Source organism: Dromaius novaehollandiae, chromosome 18, assembly GCF_036370855.1.
Source record: "Dromaius novaehollandiae isolate bDroNov1 chromosome 18, bDroNov1.hap1, whole genome shotgun sequence".
Classification (NCBI taxonomy): domain Eukaryota; kingdom Metazoa; phylum Chordata; class Aves; order Casuariiformes; family Dromaiidae; genus Dromaius; species Dromaius novaehollandiae.
In genome coordinates this window covers 7,727,943-7,737,983 of record NC_088115.1, presented here as the reverse complement: position 1 = coordinate 7,737,983, position 10,041 = coordinate 7,727,943, and positions in this window count along the sequence as shown.

Genomic DNA, 10,041 nt, shown 5'->3' with positions numbered 1-10,041 from the left:
GCTGGAAAACGTGTGGGTTTCTTTCTTCCATGTTTCAAATGCTGCAGAGCCTGATATGACTGTTTTATGCCTGGACCCCTTATCGCTGCATTTGCTTTCCCTCGTCCTCGCACTGCCCTTATCTGGAGCGTCCTGGCACCAGAGGACACTCCCCCACTCTCCAGCCTTCCCCAGCAGTGTCAGTACCTTTGTTGTCATGATTTTCCTGATAATTTACCCACTAAAATTTTACCAAGCAGTGAGCAACTAAAATAAAACAGTCCTTCTGACATCCAGATACAAAAAAAAAAAAAAAAAAAAAAAAAGCAACGGCCATTAAAAGGCAGCTGATCTGCTGAATTAAAACCATAAACACATTAAGAAGAGATAATAAAAGGAGGGGGAGACAAGCACACAAGGGCAGTATTTGCCATGCTTTAGCATGCACTGCACTGACCTACTCTCCCTCTCGCACAGCCTGTCCTTGCTGTAACGAAGCGCTTCGCCTGCTCAGCAGCCACGTGGACACAGTTAAGATGTTAAAATCTAGCAAAGAGCCACCCAACCCGCTCCATCTCCTTCAGTATCACCACGGGAGCTGGGCAGCCTCGGGTCCTCAGTGGTCAAAAAGTTGGCCCTAAAATATTGTTGGCTCCCGTCCGCCCTGGCATCTCCCCGTCGTCACTCCCTGGGGCCACCCAGCCAGCCCCTCACCCTGGCGTCGCTCCGGTCTGCAGGCAGGAGGCATTTCCAGGATTGACCCCCTTGTTGCAAAGGACCAAGGCGACACGCAGGACGGCTGCCCCGAGGGGCAGGGATGCACCAGCATCTCCGCTTCCCAGGCAGGCAGGACGGGAAAGGCAACCTCCAGGGTCTGGCCCTCTCCTGGCCCCACTCCTTCTGTCCCGGCAGCCACCCCGCAGCCTGCTCTGCTCCTTCAGGCAAAGGGCAGAAAGTAGCAAAATAGGAAGGGCGGCAAAGGCTCGCCTGCGCACCCGTTATCCGGGCAGGATGAGACCCGCAGGGACATGTGAGCCCATCAGGGGCTGCCAGGAGGCAGGGGGTGAGCTCACAGGGCAGCTCTGCGACGGCTCTGAGCGCCGGGCACCGCAGCGGGCTCGGGATGGCCGGACAAGGCTGACCCAGCCGGCTGGGGCAACATGGAGCCCCTTTTGCAGGGGACCCTGAGGATTGCACAGGGCGAAGGAAAGGCAGCAGGTCCCGTCTCTTCCGCAGTGCGAGAGCGGGCAGTGGTCAGGAGACGCGACTGGAGACCTCCGACGGCAGCACATCAGGCTGCCTGGGAGAGGCCAGAGCCGGGGAGGGCCACAGCAGGCCGCAGCACGCCTCGCGCAGGGACGCACAGTGCGAGCGGCTTCTTCCAGGCAAAGCATCAGCTCAAACTGCCTAGGAGCTGGGGAGCCCCAAAGGCTTCCCCACACTCAGCCCAGCCAAGTCAGCCCTGGGCACCTGCCAGGAGGGACCCACCACCACCCCCGGGCAGCCCAGTTGCTCAGATACATTAAAAAAAAAAAAAAAAAAAAAAAAAAAAAACTGCTTTTAGACACCGGGTTCCCAAGCTGTGCTCCAGCCAGTGCCCAAGACTGCTGCCGAAGGCAACAGCTGCTCCCGCGCTGCCTCACTTTGCTCGCTCAGATGCCAAGGGTGCAAGGCCCGGCCTCCGTGCAACAGCTCGAGGCTTTCGCCGCAATGCTCCAGCCTGGCGCTGAGCAGAGCTGCTGGGGGTTAAACCTGGCAGACGTGCGCTGCAGGCCCGGTACCCGCCTGCCTTGCACCGGCCATGCTCGCGCCCGTCTCCGAAAGCGAGGCGAGGATGCCCTCTCCCGGCCCTGCCGCAGCCTGCCAGAGCCCCCCGCTCCGGCTTCCCCTTCACCGGCACGGATGCTGGGAAAGGGGCTGGAGGAAGGGGGGGCTCCTGGGCGAGGTGGGTGGAGGGGTGACGGGGCCAGGCAAGCTACTGCAGCACGGGAAGGTACTTCCCAAAGTCGACAGTGGGGGACTGCCGTCCCCTTGCTTGCCAACCCCGCTCCCATTGCATTTCAAGTTCATCGGCTTTGCAATGCCGCAGGAGAGACCTGGCAGCCAGCTGCAGTTAGGCACAGACACCTCGTCTGGAAGCTGGGATTAGCAAGTGTTGGGGACGCTGGCAGGACAGGTGCCTTTTGGCCATCACCTGCCCCGGCTCTGCGCTGGCCCAGGAGGAGGATGGGGGCAAGGCAGCGCCAGAGCAGCCGGCAGCCTTAGCCCGTGCGAACCTGCAAAGCACCAAATTTCCTGGAGGAAATCGGTGGAAGCAGCAGTAAACCTAGGGAAAGCTTGGCAGGTTGCTGCAATGTAGCAACAGTGAGCAGAGCTGCTGGGGCCTCCGAGGGGGTTAGGCAGGGGGGAGCACAGCCCCGCTTTCTGGCTGCGGGATCGGTGTGCAGGGACCCTCCAGCAGGGCTTTCTGCTGGGCCGGAGCAGGGCAAGCGAGGAGTGACCTGCCCACCAGCGTGCCCAGCGAGGTCCGTGCTTCCGCAGCTGGGTGCCGTTCCCGGGAAGGGCTGAGCCACGGAGGAGTTTCCAGCAGGGCTCGGCTGTAGGGCCGGCCGCGCTGAAGAGCTGAGCGCCTGCAGGCCGCGTTCCTCCTCCAACAACACGCAACGAGACTCCTGTCTCCCAGCCACCGAGGCAGATGCATTTGCAGCCTCAGAAGCCAAGGCCAAGCCCAAGAGACGGCGACAGCCACGGCGGGAGCATTCGAGAGACGGAGCCGCATGCGCGGTGCTCAGCTAGCCCCGTCGCGCTGGCTACCTCTAAAAAGAGGAGCGACTTGTCCCATTTGCTTTGCATTGGAGGTTACTGCAGTGCCCCGTGGTGGAGAACCCGGAGAAAAGCTTTTCTCCTCGGTGAGCCATGCCCGGGCCCGAACCCGCGGCACCGCTGTCCCCGCATTGCACCCGAGGCAGCAGCAGCACTCGTGCTCCCGCGCCGGGACAGGAGGGTTTCTTTGCTCCGCTCCACTTGCTGCCTGGGGTTTGGTTTGGTTTTTCACCTGTGGTTTGTTGGCTGCCTGCGCAGAGGGGCCCTGGCAGCGGGGAAGGGAGGCTTGTGCCTGCGCACAATCCCGTGGGAAGCGCCAGACGCGGACAGCAGAGTCCCTCCTCGCGCTGCCTGCACCCAAGGGCGCCTGGGGACAAGTCGCTCTCGCCAAGGTTGCTCCGTCCCTCCCCAAGACGCAGGGAAGATCCTGAATGGCTTTCCCTTGCGTTCTTCCCCTTCCTTCCCTGTGCCACCCCCCGCGTGACCCCCTCCCTCCAGACTCACGCCCGAACCAGCCTCTGGACGTGGCGCCCTGGGAAAGCTGGTGCCGCTGCAGAGCCGCCGCGCCGACCCCGGTGTCGCCCTGCCCTGCATGCACACGCTGCCAGCAGCGCGACCCACGCCGTGCAGTGCAACGCTTTTCAGTCTAATAAATATATTATTGCTAATGCACGTTGCTTGCTTTTCTCAGTCACCTAGGGCTTGCTATTTCAAGAAACGCTACGTAGCAAGTTCGGTCCAGCCCAGACCTTTCAGACAGTGCTTGCTCTTATGGTTTGCAGTCTGTATCAGATAACTGGTTCCAGCAATGAGGAAAACCTGCTTTACCACCATGCAAACCTCAAGCTGAAATCATTCACGAGCAAGGCACTCTGAAAAACGCATGCCCTAATTCGAAGCTCTCCTGGGCGGTCAGCCAAGCCTCGCGCGTAACTGGGACCCAGCCTGACCCGTCACCGTGACACACACGGCGTTACACACGCAGCCAAGCAGCAGGGCTGTGTCAAAGTCATCTGCAAGCAGCCGTGCCTGATCTGCCGCTGTCGAGTAGGTAATCACTGAACCAATCTGCAGGACAGCGAGGCAAAGAGAGGCGATGAAATGTAGCCCACATCACCCGGCGAGCTGGTGAAGCCCCCGCGATGCCCCGAGCGTGGGGCCCTTGGGTGCGCGGGGCCTTGTCGCCTCCTGCATCCGGCCCTCCGTCTCCCGCGCTCGCTCGAGACATGAGCACAGCAACTTCTTCACACCATCTCGCGGCAGAAATGGTGAATTACAGCTGAGGACATTTTGTGAAAACTGCTTTCTCCCATTTCATACTGCAAGGAAGGTGGCAATTCAAGAAGGCCTCAAAATTTTTCACAAGGTGTGAGGGGACAGAATAGGATTTGCTCGTACAAATAGTTCCAAAAAGAGGATTTGAGTGGTTTTTAGGCTGAGTGTCCAGCTTTTTCTGAAAAGAAAATTCAGAATACGAAGCCATATATATATATATGCGAGCAAAATTTTAGATTGCAAAATCTGAAGTGTGCACAGCTGGTCAGAGTAAATATTATTCTTCCTATGAAGTCTGCAGGGCTCCCAGTGTTAGCTTGCACACTGGTAACCAGCTTACCATGCTGGAGCTGCAGATGTGATATGTATTTCTTTCCCAGATAAAACAGGAAATAGAGCACCAACCTGCCTGCAAAATCTGACCTCCTGGATTGCAAGATCTCTTGGACCTGCATGATGCAGGAGCTGGGGGATGGGGAAGAAGCAGCATTTGCAAAGACAGATTTACAGTGCTTTGCCTGCAAGTGACCTCTCAAGCGACAAAGAACGGGGACAAACATGCAGAAAATTGCTTAAAACAAAGATTTTTCAAATTCAAACCCCTACATTTAGGACCCTAAAAGAACCCGAATTTGTACCCTGCCCCTTTCAAGGGCTGAGTATCCAAGCAGCCTTGAGGACAGACAACACGAGCTACTGAAAGCTCGTACTGCACAGAGGCTGCTTGTCCAGGCTGCAAGCAGAGTGCCTCTGGTGGGTGCTCGCTGCGGACCCGCAAGGTCAGGCTGCAGAAAGCCCTTGGAAAAGAAGGGCCTTCTCCCATTTCATCACCTGCCTTGCAGCGCCTGTTGCCAGATCTGCCCCTGGAGCTCACCCTCTATTTGTCAGCAAGCCTCAGGACTCCTGCACTCGGCCTCTCTTCAGTTAATGTCCTCCCTGCTCTTACATGCAGCAGCAATTTGCTTGTGTACTTCAATACAAGCTCAGAAGAAGATAACTGAACTGCTTTCTGGAAGAAGTGGCCCTTGGGAAATCCTCAATGATTTAGGCATCATCCAGGAAGCCTTGGCACAGAAGTTACTCCAAAAATTCTCTTTAAGAGTGAGAAAATGTCAGACATGAAACACTGTTATTCTAGTGAGGGAGGAGAGCAGAAGCTGAGCTGGAAGAAAGAGAAGAATCCATCAGCTGGAAGATGCCAGTCCAGGGCATCTCCCTTTCCCAAATTCATGATCCCCGGATTACTCACCAAAGAACACCAGGTTTCCCAAGTAGGAAGTTGCTTGGGATGTACATCCTTGATATAAGCAAGGGATCTGCTTGAAGGAATCTCAGCATGTCCCGACCAGACTACAGAGAAAAAGGGAATATAATTTTTATGTTGTCTTGATCTTCCTCATTTCTTACAAGGAGCCATTCCCTGATTCAAAAACCAGCTGCGGCTCACTCCTAGACCCAAAGTTTGGGAAGAAGTGCAAGCCTAGTCTTCTATCCTCCTCCACAGTCAGAGTTTGTTTCCTCCTCTCCTCCCAAAACTACATGGAGAATGAGAAAGTACAACTACAAAATTCACATCTTGGTTGGCCACCAAGACTGGCAGTGTCAACTGCAGAAGATCTCTTGACAAGGGGAAGCTCAACGCTTGCATTATATAGGAAAAGAGAGTTTTCTTTTTCTCTTGAAACCTGCTGGGAGGCCCAACTCACCCTGCCATGGCACTCTCACACTGCACAACCAGCGTTAAACTCTTCAAGCGTTTCAGCAAGGCGAGCCCACTCACCTCGGCAGCCTCAGCACTCAGATCTCAGGCCAGCATTGAACCAGGACTGTTACTAGCTGGACCTGAGAGCACTTCATTAGCTCCCTCTGAGCTGCAGGTGCTTTCCCAGTCACCAAACCCCAAAGTGAAACTTCTGCTGCACAAGCCCTATCTATTTCTGACCCTGCTTGTATGAACAGATAATCTCCTGCCAGGTGTGCATCTTTCTCCAAGAGAAGAATCAGCCCTCTGTCTGCCACTTTCCTGCATAGCTTGCCTTGGGTATACTCCCCCACCCCATCCCCTCAAACCCTACCGAGCTCAGAAGATCTGGACACAAAGGTTTTGCTCATTTCTGGACTTGAAGAAAATGGTGAAATTCCTTCATTTCCATGCTATGGAGCCTTTGAAAGCATTTCATTGCATGGAGAATTTATTTGGCCACAGTCGTGCCCATGGATTGCCAAGGAGACTGCGAGAGGCAGGAAAGACTAGGACAAACTGAAGGGAGAAGTGAGACTGAAACACCGACAATAGAACCAGAGCAGAATCGTGGTCAGCATCTTGCAGGTGTCTGAAGGGCAGAGTCACCTGCACAGCCCAAGCGAAATAACTGTACGGGTGCAACTGAAGGCTCCAGAGAGACATAATTCACTAGAAACTGTCTGAAATACAGCAGACTGACCTGCTAACTCTGGAGACTAAAGGATGGACCCCATGATCTCTGAGATTACTGATGAACTCAAGTTTATACTGGCTGTTCCTCTAATGCTTCCTGGAGTAAAACAGTCTAAAAGCTGAGCAACAGGGCAGAAGTAGCCTTCTCAAGTCTCTCCACAATGCAGTCTTGCTGCTACCCAACTACAGCAGCAAATCATCTTTTTGCTTTTGGATGGCAAAAATTATCTTGTTTGGAAGATTTCAGAACACGAGAATCTGAACACGAGGCCTCAACACCACACACACACACTTGCTGCAGGGCAGCATTTCCTTTCTTGACATAGGATTGCTGCCAGGCAGCAGTAAGAAGCTGGAGAGGGACCATAACATTCAAACGCTGAGTCTACATTCATGCCTAACATGAGTCAAGTCTAGCTTTCAGTGACAGACCCTGCAAAGAGCAGGTCAGCAAGGAGCAGACTCTGACCCACAGACTCTTTCATGATGTGGCTGTGACGTGTGGACACTACCAGAGCGCTGCAAGAGCAGCTGCAGCATGCACAAACCTGGCACGCGGGGCTGGCTGCAGGGAGAACCCACGCGAGCAGTTGCGTTGAGATGCGAGTTATCAGAAGCAGAAAAACGGCAGCGCCTCCCCCAGCTAACATCAGAGCCTCAGAAAACTGGATTTCCTTCTGCTGCCAAAGGAACTGGGAGCGGGTGACTGCAACGGCCAAAGGAGGGCCAGCAGCTGTTCCAAAAGAGCAGGAATCTCTCTCCCCAGTGTCTTCCCAGCTTTCCGTTATGGCTGTGCTTGGTCTTCCCGTGACAGGAACTGTCCATGCCTATCAAGGCTCTGGCCCTTCATCATAGGGCAGCAAAATTAAATTTTGCCTATGCTATTAGAAGCCCTGACTCAACCCTTGCCTTACACCCTTGTAACCAGTGGGGAGAATCCAAGATGCTCATAAATACCCTTGTTTCGCATGCTATGAATCTGTGGCCTCCAGCATGATGCACAGTCGAAGATCAGCTAAATGTGGACTTGGTATCTCTTCTCTGTCAGATACAGCTCCCATTGAGCAAAGAAGCTGGACACAGCCAACGCCTCTCTGGTCCGAGCATTGACCACGAGAACTGCAAGGCATTTTTAAGAGCACTGTTGGTGTTCCTCATCTGCCCTCCTGAAACACGGATCACTTCTCATGCCAGGTGGAATGCTTGCGGTTTAAATGCATTGTCCTGGCAAGAACACTAAAAATAACCCAGTGTGAAAAATGCAGTACTTGGCCCTCTAGCCTTGTTGAGAGTCCAAGTGGAAAATGAGAATTCTTCAACCTTTGCCCTCTAGGCTTACTTCAGATAAGCTTTCCTTCTCTGCTAACACAGGTGGTGCCCACTGTGGTAAATCTCCAATGTCTTAGAGAACCTGGATTCTAAAAAAAAAGAGATCAAAAGGCTCAAAAGACAGTGTTTGAACTGGAAGGTGATGAAGATCACTGTCTGTACTCACTGGTATCTCTACTAGAAGAAGACATTGACATTGACCTATGTACCAGATCCCATTATCTTGGGGTACTTTCCCTACCCTTCCCCTCTCCCCACCTCCTTGCCCTCTCTCATCAGTAGCACAAGCAGAACATCCTTGCTTATGGTCACTCTATACCTTATATTTTATCTTACAATGGCTCAGTGCTTTATTCTTAATCTCCACTGGATGAGGAAATGATTTTGGAACTGTCTCCAACTACGAGCCCACCCAGGTTACCGTGTGACCCAGAGTTCACAAAATAACAGGTAGCAAAAACTTAAAAGGCAGTTCAGGGAGACGCACCCACAAAAGGCTTTTATACATAGCTCTGTTTTGACACTCTCCCTGCAATGTTGCATTCAATGCCACAGCCATATTCACTCAGAATCGGGACTTCAACCCAGTGGTGTTTTTCCAAAACCTGCAGCAACCATACTGAAGAGCAGGAAATAAAGGATATTAGAACAATCTTTGTATTCAGTATTTTTAGAACTATCCTATTACTTGCTCGGTGTTTACATATTGATGCTATTAAGAAAGCCATAAAAAAACTATTTATCACTTTCTTGCTATTGCAGAAATGTAACTCACCTACAGCCAACCAAACTAAGGCAACTAGCTCCTCGTAGGTATCTGTCTGGTCTTGTCCCTGGCTTCCCAGCCCTTACCACCGCCTTGCCTTACTCCCCCGCCACTGCTTCTCTTTGAGACTGGAGGGATTTTTCCTGCTCCTGCGGGGTACAGAGGCGCAAACACAGCAGCGAGCAGCCGTTAGTACTGTGACGGAAACAACGAGACCTGCTGCAAAACCAGAAACAGAGTCTTCTCCTCTCCAACAGTCTGTAGATAGCTCTCATCTTCTCCAGTTCATTTTTCCTATATAATTAGTGAGCAAAGGGATTGGGGAAAGCGGTTGGAACTGCGGAGAAACTATAAAGGAATCCGGCAGAGTTTTGAATTATCGAGTTCATCCCCCTGAAAAAAAAAAAGAAGAGCATTTAAAACAATAGCCTATTTCATCTCTATTTAATTGTAACTCAGGATTGCACCTAAAGGTTACAGGTAGCTAGCAGATGGGACGGTGGTGGGGAGAAAGGGTTTTTCATCAACAGCCAGCAGCTCCGTAGCTATGTCAAGGCAGGCCACCTCTGCTACCAGTGATATTTATTGAAAGCAAAGCAATCTTCCAGCTTGTGTTTTGTAACGTTTTAATAACCCTGAAGTCATGACTGCACTGGGACCACGTTTTCATCAGAGAAAATGTACAAGCAACTCGTTTCCAATGCATCGGACAGTAAAAAACGAACACGGGGGGCACGCGCAGGGCCGAGCGTCACATTCAGGTCTAGCGAACCCCTTCCATCGGAGCGAAGGCGGCGGCGGGAGAGCGAGCAGGGTTGAATGACCGGCTTCACCGTCTCTGCGCGGGCTGGACGGGCCAGTTGAGCGCGCGGTCTGGCAGCTTGCAGCAAGCAATGGTTAACCTGAGAGCGTGGGTGCATCCGCCGGAGGAAGACCCCCGGGCCCCGCTGCGGCACGGGGATCGCAGCCGGCTGTCCTCCCTCGGGAGAGCTACGGGGTGGGCGCGCACTGGAGACGCCGCTCCCGGATCCCAGGAGCATGAGCGGGTTGCTGGAAGAGACCTCTTCCGAGCAGGGGGGACGCGAGAGCACAGAAGAGTGGCCGCTCCTGGAGACGTTGTGGTTGCGCGGGTACGTTGCCACCTCCGAAGCGACACAAGGAGCTGGGGAAAACAGTCCAGGAGACCTGCAGGGAGCTAAAATCGTCCTGTGCGGTGCAGCAACGGGCCCATGGTCACCTTCGAATCGCCGCTAAGGGCAACGTAACGGATGGTGAGCGTCGCCGCGCGCTTAGGGAGCTGGCATTTACCTTGGGCTGGTGGGGAGGAGGGCGGCAGCCGTGCAGCCTGCACACAGAGTCCATCCGCTCGCGCTATCCCGTTGCTCGCAACGCCCCTTCCCCGGCCCTGGCTGCACAGGATCCCCGACGAGAC